The sequence below is a fragment of the Lepidochelys olivacea genome, assembly GCF_965140295.1.
Source record: "Lepidochelys olivacea isolate rLepOli2 genome assembly, chromosome: 2".
NCBI lineage: Eukaryota > Metazoa > Chordata > Testudines > Cheloniidae > Lepidochelys > Lepidochelys olivacea.
This window is the reverse complement of record NC_140412.1, coordinates 211,916,232-211,930,461: the sequence shown is the minus strand read 5'-3', so window position 1 is coordinate 211,930,461 and position 14,230 is coordinate 211,916,232. Positions and strand designations below refer to the sequence as shown.

Below are 14,230 nucleotides of genomic sequence, written 5' to 3'. Positions count from 1 at the left end.
ATGCTAATACTCCAAAATTATTTTGTTTTACTAGTAGTTAGCACTCTCATGCTTCATCTCTCATGGTTGCCCAGTGACTTGTCTTTTTTTAAAAAAAAAACTTTTTTTCTTCATTTTTATTTACTATATTATTCAATATTTGAGATCTAGGGATGCCCGAGTGCCCTTCCCAAAATGTGTGTCATATATCCTAAGCCACTGAACGGGTGAAGGAAAATGATACTGTTGATTCAGACCTTTTCTGAAAAAAAGGGTCTGAAAGATGTGTCGATTGTCTTCAAGCCAGGTTCTGGGCTGCAAGTCAAAGGAGGTTTTGCACGCATTACATCAAGTCTGAGTCTGGCCCTTCAACTTTAATTTACAGGGAAAAATTCAACAAGTAGCAAATAACCAGAGGATGATCCCTTTTGTTGGTCCGTAAAACTTGGACTACTTGCTCGGAGCTAACTGATATGTCTATAAAATAATTTTATAATAAAACATGCATTTATAAATATTCCTGGTCCTTTAAATTCTACCTATCCTACAAAGTGTGCCATTAAAGAACATTCATCTCCTATTTATTTTTAAAAAACTAAAGATGCAGGATAGGTGGAATTCTAGCACTATGCTGAGACAGTAGTACAATATTGCCTCAAAGGGAAGAGAGCTGTCTGAGTCACTAGTAGATGAAGCTTATGCTTATCCTTAAAACTGCAGCTATTTTACACAACATAACTTGGTTGAAGTGACCTGTCTGAGAGCTTTTCAAATTCTGGCAAACAAGAACCTTGTGCTTCTTGTGTTCACCCACAATGCCTGGGATGAGAATAGGGAGCCTGAAAGATTCCAATATTTCTGTAAATACACAAATTTTAGTTTTAGCTGAGAATGAGATGAGTTGAAGTTGAAGACTTTGCAAATGACAATATTCCTCAGAGATTTTTTTCTAGTGCCCTACTGCGTTCTTCTGACTTGAGAGACCTATTAAATAGAGAACGAACGCTAGCTTTCCAAAACTCTCACCATTCTATAAATAACCCACATAACATGTACAGTATGTTTAAACAGCATGACATGTTTTTTATGGAAGAATTTTCTCTGCAATAAAAGTAAAGTCAAAACATCCTATCTATGACAGCTATTTTGAAGCAGTCAGGAATATGAGAGCTATCAGGTGGCAAATTCTTCATGATCAAGAGTGAATATAAACAATGAATTTTATGAGGCCAAAGCCATCCCAGCATGATCCAAATGCAGCTTGAATGGAGTTAGCCAAGAAGTGACTGCTCAACGTTTAGTAAAAGCCTCAGCTAAGTGAACAGTGAAAAAACAAACTGTTCCAGCAGTAAAGATATCTGCCAGCAACATTTTCTAGAGTTTGCCATCTGGGTCCTGCAGCCATCAATCAAGCCTTTTGTGTGACTCCAGCTGTTGACTTCTCTCCTTCAGAGTAGAAAGACATGAGAAAATAAAACAGAAGAATTAGAACAGCAGCTGGAAACTTTAGTTAGTCAGCATGAAAATCTCTTCCAGACATTAACTGGCTTATGATTCTTTTTGATGGTATGAAAAATTCAAGATGTCCACATAACATGGAGAGAGGCCCACCAACTACACATATTAAAATAACAGTACCGTACATTATTAATTTTTCATTTTTTACCATTTTGGGATTATCAATCTTATATTCAAATTTGGGGCCTGATCTAGCAAATTTGGGGCCTTCTGCATGAAGAACTTCCATTAACTGTTTGTTTTTTTTAGCACAAGCCATGGACTATGAGCTTGAACAATGTCTTGCTTGAAAAGTTTGAAATCTGAAATCCCCAATTCTGCACACTTCCGTATTACAGCCAGATCATCAGGAGACTAACACCCTAAAGCAGGGCCAGATTTTCAAAAGAGTTTAACTCCCTTTTTGGCACCAAGAGCTTTCACAAGAGTTCTGCAGCGAATGTGGATCCAGCATCCTAAACTCTTTAAGTCTGACCACTCATTTTGGTGCTTTAAACAGGAGCTGAGCTCTTTTGAAAATCTAGTTTGATGTTGAGTACTGAGCCGTTCTGAAGATTCTGACCATACTTAACTTTACACACATGGATAGTCCCACCCAGAGTCACCAAACCAGGATCATAACTCCATTGCTGAAGATGCTGTACAGGCAAATAGGAAGACATTATCCCAGCCTCACAGAGGAAGGCTAGATAGCTGAATGATAAGCAGTATTGTAGTAGAAACTCATGATTGAATTTATCATTCAGTCCCACTGAGAATGACATCAGTGGGTGTTATGCTCTTGTCTGTAGTGGGAGCAGGGTCTTGAAATTATTCAGAATAAAAAATGGATTGGACCAACTAATTCTGATTAACCAATTAATTGTAATGCCATTTTTCAACTGGTTATTATTATTTGCTGTACTGTTCTACTTAGATTTCTACAGTATGCCCATCTCTGTGGCCTCTGCGGCTTTATACAGTCCCTTGCCCTAAACAACTTAGGGAGGGGTGGCGAGAAAAGCACTCTTTAGAAATAAAAACATTATTATTATTATTATTTATTAATGTTTTTCATTCTTTTTTAATATATGCATTACAGGGTCTTTGCTTATTATCCTTCTAAATACTTAAGCAGATTTAATGCATTATAATTGTTCAGTACTTAACATTATCTCACTTTAGTACACAAATTAATTTGCAAATGTTCATATTATACATAATATTTTGATAATATTCCCAGCTGCCAGGTGGTGGGAAACAGAAGATTATGTTACTAAGACAGGTGAATGCTGCAGAACACTCTCCCCAATTTTCTCCCACCATACAGCACTGATCCAAGCAGTACATGACAAACCAAACACAAGGTAGTCATCCATTCTCTCCCTATTTGCTTTCAATAGACTGAGGATGTTTCAATCCCAATCATGTTTCAAAAACCATGAGATTGGCTTTAAATCATGTGATTTTCAATAACACTAAATTTGGGAGTCATTTTCCTTTTGTCTTCTGATTTTTGAGTCTTTTGGGTGCACTCAGGTCACATTTTCAAGCTTTTCTCCACAGGTATGAGGGCTAGAAACATACTTTTTTAAATTAAAGCAACGATTCTCCCATAATCACTTGACTCCAGGAACTGGGGTTTTAAGAAAAGCACCTCATAATGAGACATGTTAAAATCATGAGAGTTGGCAGTGTATTTACATAGAGGTTGAATTTATCAAGCCTGGGGCATCAATAAACAAAGGCCTATAGCCAATGGTCAAAATACTGAAACGGTATGCTTATGATACAGATTTAAAACATTTCCATCTTTGCTTTGATCACATGTTTTGCTTGGGCTTATTAGATGTCTTTGGTCATTTGAGACTTTTGCGGTCCTGTGTGTGTGTGTGTGTGTGTGTGTGTGTAAATATATACACCTGAATTTTTGATGGTTTACCGCATTCAGCTGTAATAATTCCAGGCAGCCTGTAGGGCATGAAGACAAATTTATAGTCTGCTGTCATTAGGGTAGGTTAGACAGGTGAGGGAGGAAAAATTTTGCTATCTTCCTAGGGCAACAAAATAGGCTAAACCAGTGATTCTCAAACTTTAGCAACCTGAGGACCCCCATTTTAATTTAAAAATTTTCACGGACCTCCCCAAGTCCCCCACTCAGCCCCAGGCTCCTCCCCCACTCCACCCCTTTCCCCAAGGCCCCACCACTTCCTGCTCCACTTCTTCCCACCCCCACTCCATCCCTTCCCCTCCTCTTCCCCATCTCTTTCCACCCCCTCTCCCCCAGCATGCCCTGCCCTGCTTCTTCCCCATCCTCCCAGCACCTCCTGCACACCACTGAACAGCTGTTCCACAGCATGCAGGAGGCACTGGGAAGGAGGAGGAGGAGTTAATCAGTGAGACTGGTGGCCCCAGACATGACTCTTGGAGCCCTTGGAGTAGGAGGTCCGCAGACCCTAGTGTGAGAAACCCTGGCCTAAACCATCATTACCAAAATGATTTTTGGAAAACCCTTGAGTTTTGTGTCCTTAAATTGCTGGCAAAAATATATTTTTAAAAAATAATGGATTGATTGTCTGTCATAAGGTGGAATGACTGAGAAAATTTCCCCAGAATCTGAGGGTTGAACATCGTCACCTTCTGTTGGGAGGGTGAGAGATAGCAGGACCACTACTCTGACCCTGTCCCTAGATCGTCCAGCAGATGTGGTTGACCACCAAGAGGGGATTTGAGTTAATCCAAATTATTAGAATTCTCTAGCTGCATTCCTCCTCATGCAGTTTAAAAGGAAGTGAACTCAAAAATACCATACAAATAAAATGCATCGTTAAAGAGTTTAATATAATGTAATAGCACTCAAATTATGTACTTTATTTACTGAGGCCTAGGGTTTGCATCAGTGGGTGAAATTCTGGCCCTGCCAATGGGAGTTTAGCCATTTATTTCAGTTGGGCCAGGATTTCAGAGTGTGGGAACTGCCTCAGGTGCATCTCCAAGATACCTGAAAAAGAGAAAACAGAAAAAAGGAATCTTACAGATACAAAAAGAAAAGGAGTACTTGTGGCACCTTAGAGACTAACAAATTTATTTGAGCATAAGCTTTCGTGAGCTACAGCTCACTTCATCGGATGCATCTGATGAAGTGAGCTGTAGCTCACGAAAGCTTATGCTCAAATAAATTTGTTAATCTCTAAGGTGCCACAGGTATCATAGAATCATAGAATATCAGGGTTGGAAGGGACCTCAGGAAGTCATCTAGTCCAACCCCCACTCAAAGCAGGACCAATCCCCAACTAAATCATCCCAGCCAGGGATTTGTCAAGCCTGACCTTAAAAACTTCTAAGGAAGGAGATTCCACCACCTCCCTGGGTAACACATTCCAGTGCTTCACCACCCTCCTAGTGAAAAAGTTTTTCCTAATATCCAACCTAAACCTCCCCCACTGCAACTTGAGACCATTACTCCTCATTATGTCATCTGATACCACTGAGAACAGTCTAGATCCATCCTCTTTGGAACCCACTTTAAGGTATTTGAAAGCAGCTATCAAATCCACCCCCATTCTTCTCTTCCGCAGACTAAACCATCCCAGTTCCCTCAGCCTCTCCTCATAAGTCTTGTGCTCCAGCTCTCTAATCATTTTTGTTGCCTTCCGGTGGACTTTTCCAATTTTTCCACATCCTTCTTGTAGTGTGGGGCCCAAAACTGGACACACTACTCCAGATGAGGCCTCAATGTCGAATAGAGGGGAATGATCACGTCCCTCGATCTTCTGGCAATGCCCCTACTTATACAGCCCAAAATACCATTGGCCTTCTTGGCAACAAGGGCACACTGTTGACTGTACTCTTTTTTTTTTTTTTTTTGCGGATACAGACTAACACGGCTGTTACTCTGAAACCTGTTACAGATACAGGCACTGGTCCAGCCTATACCCCACTCCCAATACTAAGGAAATCCTAATGGCCCTTACATGGGTTCATGAAGGGAGGGCAGGGAAGCACAATAAAGAGTTACAGCCTCAAACTAATTTTAAAATACGGTAAGCCAATAAAAAATTATAAACCTTTTCAAAAGGGAAACATTTAAATATTTTGAGTTTTCTAAGAGCCTTAGTAATTTTCCCTTGTAATTTTCCCTTGGTTATTCTTTTGTTTGTTTGTTTGTTTTCAGAAAAGTTCTACCTTAGAAGAAACTCACATGTCATTTCAGGTGGATTGACTTAGTCTGAGTGAAATTGTGGGAAAGGGAGTCAAAATCAGGTCTGCCTGGTGGGAACTGGTTAGGCAGAGTATTGTTGGACTGTCTCTGGAACAGCAGTTATTTATATATGCAAGTAACTTACCTTTGGACATGGAAGTTCATAGTGTGGCCCAGGGGTGTAGCCACAGGTGGACCTGGGTGGGCCGCGGCCCACCCACTTAACATCCAGGCCCACCAAAGTTTGAGCAGGGGTATAGTACTGCCACAGCGGCCTGGAGCGTCACTCGGGCACCCGAAATCCAGGACGGAGTGTGGGCGGGGCCGGAGTCCCCCGAACCCACAGGCTGGGACGGGGTGAGTCATCCCAGGCAGGAGGATGGAGGGCGGGGATGGAGTGGAGCCAGGCCGGGCGCCTAGGCACATGACTGGGATGGGCACGGGTAGGGTGCTGGAGACAGGGGCAGCAGTGCGCAGTGCTGGATGCATGGACACAGTGGCACCAGCAGGACAGAGGGACAGATGGACACCAAGCCTGGGATGGGTGGAGCTCGAGCCCTGGCAGGGCCCCGCTCCGTACCATGGGCACACCCCGCAACCTGTGTGCCCCAGGCAGCCTTGTCTTCTGGTGCCTGCTGAGTGGTAAGAGCCGGCTAGAGGGAGTGGCGGGAGGTGGGACCCCCGATCTTTCCTGTCTCCGTCCCTCCTGGCCGCCCTCCCCAGGGCCCCAGATCCATCCTGCACCCCTCTCTTGCATCCCTGATCCCTCCTGTACCCCAGTCCTGTCCCTGTGCCGCCAGCTCCAGGCTCTGATATGCTCCCCCATTCTGCCACCTCACCCATGTCCCACACCTCCTTGCGTCCTGCCTCTTCACCCCAACTCTGGCCCTTGGCCTTTGCCCACCCACCTCCCAGTTTTCCCTCCCCACTCTGTATAAACTTTCTCTCTTCCCAAGATGGCAAGGCTCAGGGAACCTGTTTCCCTGGGTGGGTACCCTGTGGTGGGGGGAGGGTTAGCCTTCGGACTCTGCTCAAATGAAGGGGGTATTGGTGCCTATTACCCCCCTCTGCCCGAAGGAATGTGGAGAATTTCAGCCCAAATGTGGGGAATCTCTTTTACCCCAGCAGCTATCCACACTGGAGCTTGGGGATGGGGTCCTGGCCCCAGGGACGTGCCCAGCTCAGCAGGTGAAGCCCTGTATCTGGGGGCACCAGGGCTAGGAAGAAGGCATGGTGTCAGGGGAGAAGCTGAGCTAGCACAGTCTGTCATTGCCTCCCACCCACCCGGAAGTCGGGGCCCACCCACATTTCCACTCCTAGCTACACCACTGGTGCTGCCCTTCTTACATCTGCACAGTATTAGCATAGAAGAAAGATGGAAAATGTGGCTGTCAAAACTTCAACAAGCATGAAAAACCTTCCTCGTTCTCTTTAACCAAAAGAAAAAAAGGTCCTTACATGACAGTGCTATGTACAGAAAAAGTAAAAGCATGTGCACCATTATTCCCAAAAAGTAGCTTTTTGCCCTTCCCCAAGGCTATAACCTTATGCTTGAATAGGACATAGATTGCCATCCCGATCAAAGTAATGGGACTTCATAGAATTAGGCCCAATTGTAGTTGTTGTCAGTGGGTAAAGCACACTTTTCATTGGTTTCTGCTCATTTTATGCCAAAATGAAGGGGTCATCTTGAAATAATTGCAATACAGTTTATTTTTATTTTTTAAAGAACATATTGTCTGCTACTGACTTCTAGCAATAGATATACCGATGGGTAAAGGTGAGAGTGAAGGAAGAGACCATGTTACTGAGATACTTGGCGAGTTAAATCAAATGTCTGCTTTAGCTTTGTCAGGTTATTTTGTATTTGATTAGTGCTTGGAGTTTAAAAAAATTAAATTGCTCAGCTTTGCTATTTATTTCTTATCTTAGTCATTCCTTACCGCCTTTATATGAGGTGCGTGCACATAGCTGCCCCGCCCCCACATATATCTATAAATATTTACATGCACTGACCAAACTGTCTGAGACATAGTCTATGTTTCAATGGCAAAATATCATTCTTTTCTTTCTTAGTGGTTCCTTTTATACTTACAATTGGGTCGCAGATGCAGACCTGTCTTTGATAAATGCACAGAAATACCTTTGTTTAAATTCAGCATGGCCAGCATCCTGACCACCTTGCTTTACTCTTCTTTTTTTTTCTCCTTTCTCATTCACCCATCCTTTGTCTACAAGCAAGAACACCTGCACATTGGCCGGACTCATACTTGAATCCAGTGTGCAGTTTTATATGTTAAATAGCGCTTTTGGCAGAATCCTGTACAGTTAGGGTCTCGTCAACACTGCAGGTAGACACCTACAGCTAGGTCCGTGCCAGCTGACTTGGGCTCATGGGGTGCAGGCTAAGGGGTTGTTTAATTACAGTGTAGAAGTTCAAGCTTGGGTTGCAGCCCAAGGTCTGGGATCTTCCCACCTTGCAGGGTCCTAGAGCCCAGGCACCAGTCCGAGCCAAAACATCTGACACCAAAATTAAACAGCCCCTTTGCCTTGGCCCCACAAGTCTGAATCAGCTGGCACAGGCCAGGTGCATTTTTAATTTCAGTGTAGACATACCCTCAGCATGCTGTGCCCAGCTTCGTGATGCACAGAAGATCCATGGGCAAAATAAAAATAGCGGAGAAGAATCATTCCGTACAGTGATAGATCTAAGGACCTCAATATATTTAGCTTAAAAAAGAGAAAGTTAAGGGATGACTTGATTACAATCTATAGGTATCTACATGGGGAACAAATATTGAATAATGGCCTCTTCAATCTAGCAGAAAAAGGTATAGCACAATCCAATGGCTGGAATTTGAAGCTAGACAAATTCAGACTGGAAATAAGGAGTGTGTTTTTGATAGTGAGGTAAAATTAACTATTGGAACAATTTACCAAGGGTCGGGGTGGATTCTCTATCTCTGACTATTTTAAAATCAAAATGGCATGTTTTGCTAAAAGATATGGTCTAGGAATTGTTTTGGAAGTTCTGTGACATTTGTTACACAGGAAGTCAGACTAGATCACAATGGTTCCTTCTGGCATTGGAATCTATGAAAATGCATGCAATAAAAACAAAAGGCCAAAAATAGGCTGCTAAATTGAAAGTGGGGACAGATGCTCTGGAATATAGTTTACCTTTTGGGTAAATGGCTTCAAGTGCCCTTATGATATACAAAGAAATTATAGAGCTAAAAGGAGAAAGCTTTAGGTTCTGTGTTTCAAAGATGGGCACCTGTAAACTAAGTATTTGTGCACACACAGGGTTAGTTTGATGCATCAGTGGCCTGGTATATGTAAATACTCGATTTGTACATGCAAATTAGACTCACAACTAGAGCTGTGCAAATTACAAATCTTTTTGGCTTGCTGACAATTCTGATATTTTTAAAGTAGTTTTGGATCGACCTGAAAACTAATTATTTTTTTTTAAATTCAGTTAATAGAAAAGTTTAAAAAATAATAATTTTGGTTCAAATAAAATATTTAGTTTGACCTGAAATTAAATATTTTGTTTATCATTTAAGTTTTTATCCTTTCTAAATTTTTTAAAATTAAAAGTTAAAGTAATTTCAAATAAAAATGCTGTTTCAAACTGAGAAGGCAAATGTTTCATTTTGTAGATGTCCTTTTTCAGATTTTTTTTCATTTATACAACTGAAACAATTCACTGAAAGTGATATAAATTTGTGAAAAATTTCATTGTCACAAATCACCATTTTTTGCCAAAAAGAGTTTGTCAAAATGTTTTTTCCAGTTCCACTCAGAACCTGCTTTTACAGAGACGTTGCATACTCTGAACTCCCCTTGATTTTAGTGAAACTTGTGGATTCCCATCACCTCTTAAAATCTGGCTATTATTCTTTAACAGAAAATCTCAGGTTTATTATAAAAGATTCTAGGTGCATCTTATTACAAAGAAGAAAAAATCACATAAATGTATGAAAAATATAACAAAAACAACATGCAACAAAACAAATAAAAAGATAAATTGTGACCGGATGCTTAACTACAAGGAGAAAAGAACACAAGCCAAAATAAGAAACAAACAGGTTAAAGAATATTTATGTAAGTTAGATGTGTTCAAGTCAGTAGCGTCTGATGAAATTCACCCTAGGGTACGTACAGAACTAGCTGAAGCAATCTTGGAACCATTAGCAATTATCTTTTAGAACTCATGGAGAACAGGTGAGGTCCCAGAAGACTAGAGAACTGCAAGCATAGTACCTATCTTTATAATGCTGAACAAAGAGGACCCAGGAATTATAGACCAGTCAACCTAACTTAGATACCTGGAAATATACTAGAACAAATTATTAAACAATCAATTTGTAAGTACCTGCAGGATAATGGGGTTATAAATAATAGCCAACATGGATTAGTCAAAAACAAATTATGTGAAACCAACCTAATTTACTTCTTTGACAGGGTTACTGGCCTAGTGGATATAGGGGAAGCTGTAGATGTGATCTAGATTGATTTTAGCAAGGTTTTTGACACAGTCCTACATGACATTCTCATAAGCAAACTCAGGAAATGCGGTCTAAATTAAATTATTATATTATATATATTATTATTATTATAAGGTGGGTGCACAACTGCTTAAAAGACTATTCTCAAATATTAGTTATCAATGGGTCCGTATCAAACTGGGAGGACGTATCTAATCGATAATGGAGTGGAGAGCATGCTTATAAAATTTGTGGATGCCACTAAGCTGGATGACACTAACCCTTGACAAATTGATTGGAAATCAACAATATAAAATTAAATAAAGACAGGGAAAAAGTATTTCACTTAGGAAGGAAAAATCAAATGCACAACTACAAAATGGGAATAACTGTCCAGGCAGTAGTACTACGGAAAAGCTTCTGGGGTTATAAAACATCACAAATTGAATATGAGTCAATAATGTGATGCAGTTGTGACAAAGATAATACCATGCTGGATATAACAGGAGTGTCATATGTAAGACACAGGAAGTAGTTGTCCTGCTGTATTCAGCACTGGTGAGGCCTCAGCTGCAGTACAGTTCTGGGTGCCACACTTTAAGAATGATGTGGACATACTGAAAAGAGTCCAGAGGAGAGCAACAAAAATGATGAAAGATTTAGAAGACCTGACATGTAAGGAAAGGTTGAAAAAAAAACGGGCATGTTTAGTCTTGAGAAAAGAAGACTGAGAGACAACCTGATAACAGCCTTTAAATACGTTCAGGGCTGTTATGAAGAGGATGGTGATCAATTGTTTGCCATGTCCACTGAAGGTAGGACAAGAAGTAATGGGCTTAATCTGCAACAAGGGAGAATTAGATTAGATATTAGGAAAAACTTGCTAATTAGAAGGATAGTTAAGCACTGGAATAGGATTCCAAGGGTGGTTGTGGAATCCCTGTCTCTGGAGGTTTTTAAGAAAAGGTTGGACGAAGACCTGACTGTGATGGTCCAATATACTTGATCCTGCCTCAGCACAGGGGCTGGACTAGATGAGTGCTCGAGATCCCTTCTAGTCTTACAGTGGTATGATTCTATTATTAAGAAGAAGGAAGCAGACATATCTAGATTATAAACTCTTTGTGGTAGGGACTATCTTTTTGTTCTGTGTTTGTACAGTGCCTAGCACAATAGGGTCTCTGACCCGGACTCTAGGTGGTACCATATTAATACGGTATTGATAATCTTGGGCTCCTTGGTGATTCAAAGTATGGATGAACAAATATCATGTTCGGCTTTAGAAATAATTGGAAGTAGGAAAATGTTAGTGTTGATTGAAGGTAAAAATATTCATTTTTGGTTAACTTAAGTTTTTCAATAAGTATCAAATGAATTAACATTTTAAAAAGAAATAGAAGTTATATTTCAGCAACTTTGAAATATATTACCAGTGCTTTCCAATGAGAGAGCTGATCATTGAGTCCTGTGGCCAAGGTTGGCCCCAGCTGGTGGTTATTACTACAGCACCCAAAGAGATAATCAGCCTATTCGTTGAATAAAGATAATGACAGTCAGAGGTATTTATAAAAATGATTTAAAATATTCCTTTTAATGTTCCGCATACACAGTATGTAGTACATAGTGGTAAAAATACATACATAACATCTACATGCACACAGTATTATTTACTGAATATTAACTTCATCCTGAATTATAGCTAAACACAGGGCAATTCCTTTAAAATACTATTTTCTGGGATTAATTTCATGAAATGCAAACTTTTTATATATCCCCTACAAGTCAAAATAAGTAAAGAAAGACCTTTATATTTGTCAAAAGAAAAGGAGTACTAGTGGCACCTTAGAGACTAACCAATTTATTTGAGCATAAGCTTTCAATGCATCCGATGAAGTGAGCTGTAGCTCACGAAAGCTTATGCTCAGATAAATTGGTTAGTCTCTAAGGTGCCACTAGTACTCCTTTTCTTTTTGCAAATACAGACTAACAGGGCTGCTACTCTGAAACCTTATATTTGTCAGTGAATCTCAGAAATGTTATAATGAGGAGATAAGAACTATTTGTAATTAGCACGCTAATTGCTTGTATGCAAACGGCTGTTGTTGAAGTGGTTTGAAAAGTGCTTGAAAATAGTTTGTTTGCTTTCACTCTTAAGGAGGCTAAGCATTCCCACTTGCAGTCTTATTTACATTATTAATTTGCTTAGCAAATATTTTTTTAATAGTGCAAACAGAAGGAGTGGAAGCCTTGTTTGGAGAGCTCTTGTGAAGAGTGCTGTTTGCTCTAGCTCAAGCAGATGAGCAGACACAATCAGACTGAAATGTGAGTTTTTCAGGCACATAATAGACCCTTGGCTTATCAACGCCTCTTATCTGATTGCAAAAAAATTATCAAAGGTAAACTTCACAGCTCATGGAATTAAAAGACAAATGAGATGTCATAATTATCAAAGTGGCTAATTTAGAAAATTAAGCTATTCACATAGGTGACATAATTGCCTGTCACAATCACTCTTTTTCTCATTAGCCTTCTTCTCCTCAGCACCTACATACAGTGGAGCATTCTTTAGCCTTGGAAAGGAGAGCATGTAATGTAATCTCTTAATAGTATTGATGTAGCCCCTGAAATTAATTCACAAATATACTTAACAGGTTTATTGATTTAACAGGTTTGATCAAGTCTCATATTTCACAATTTGGTATTTGGAATTGTTTGTATTTTATCAGATCTCTCTTTTAGCATCTTTTAAAATTAAACAATTTAAAATGAATTAGTTAATTATGAAGGAAGGCTTTATCAAGCCAGCATGCAGTATGTTAATTGTTTTTTGGCAGCATTATGCTTTTAGCATACCATCAGGCTTTAATATAAAATTTTTGTGGTTTGTATCTAGAAGATTAGATTGTCCTCCTAAATTATGAATGCATATGTGTGTGTGTGTGTATATATATGAATATACATATGTATGAATATATATATTCATTACAAATAGAAATAAAATATCGTCTCTTTATATTAATAATTCATTTTATTTTTAGATTTCCGCCAATTTAAAATATCATCCTAAATAATACTCTGTATAAGAAAATCATTTGGAGGAAGTAGTTAGACTTCCCTGACAATCACATTGTTTATGAGTCAGCAAGTACAGAAATTATTAAGGACAATTTCTAAGAAAGAAAATGAGTCTGGTTTGCTATGTGTGTTTCGAGGCATGACATTGTAAATGGGCAAGGTTAAAGATTTTGGATTAAAAACATGACTGTGAGATTGATTAGGGTCCTACAGTCTTGTAAAGTTGGTAGAACATAGCTGACATGACTTATAGTTTGCTGAATTCAGAGAGATTACATTGATGTCATTCATTTGAAGAGATAGTTCATCCTGGATGCATATAGTGAAGCTGTCATCTGTACGTTTCACAAATATTCATGTGGCTAACATGTTTTGATTAGACTAACACTGAACTACACCACTGAATGGGTCATGTCTCTGAAGAGCTATGTCATGTTAGAGTCATAGCCTGTAGTTAAAAATAAAAAGCAAAACCCACAAAACAAAATAAGCCCACCTATCAAAACCAAGACTCTTTTAAAGGTTTCTGTGACCCTTCCATCTCCATGTTTGAGGGATATAAACAAATGCGGTAACTCGTATTTTGCACTAAACCTAATAAAATCTATTAGGCCTCTGACAATACAAAAAACAAAGACAATATCCCTTCAGATTATTTGTTCTGAGCTGACTCCTGCACAGTTCTGCATGGATATGCTAGTAGGGAAATAGGGTTTATGGAACTTCCTCCCCACAAACAGTAACTGGGCAGGATTCCAACCTAGCGTTCATGAGAGTAATAGGAAGAAACTACCTTGACAACAGGGTACCACAGCCTTAAGACTTCACAGTCCTAGGCGAATTGTAATAGGCTTCAGAACGCTTTATTTTTTTTTTAACTTGGTATATGAAGCGAACAAATATTTAATGTCAGATTTTGGTCTTTCTTATCTATTGAGTAACTCTTTCCTGTTGCATATGGTTTTATGCCCTATTTGTTCTTCAT

At 39.6% G+C, this 14,230-nt stretch overlaps 1 long non-coding RNA gene across 1 annotated transcript in view; it reads right to left on the bottom strand.

Moving 5' to 3' along the window:
• Window positions 1-1,342: 1,342 nt before the first annotated feature.
• LOC311515354 overlaps window positions 1,343-14,230 on the bottom strand; it is a 38,038-nt gene continuing 25,150 nt past the window's right edge. Inside the window, exons 2-3 of the long non-coding RNA XR_014710116.1 lie at window positions 4,346-4,477; window positions 1,343-1,425 (exon numbers count right to left, since the gene is read on the bottom strand). This is a non-coding gene — a long non-coding RNA (uncharacterized lncRNA). The remainder of the gene's footprint in view (window positions 1,426-4,345; window positions 4,478-14,230) is intronic.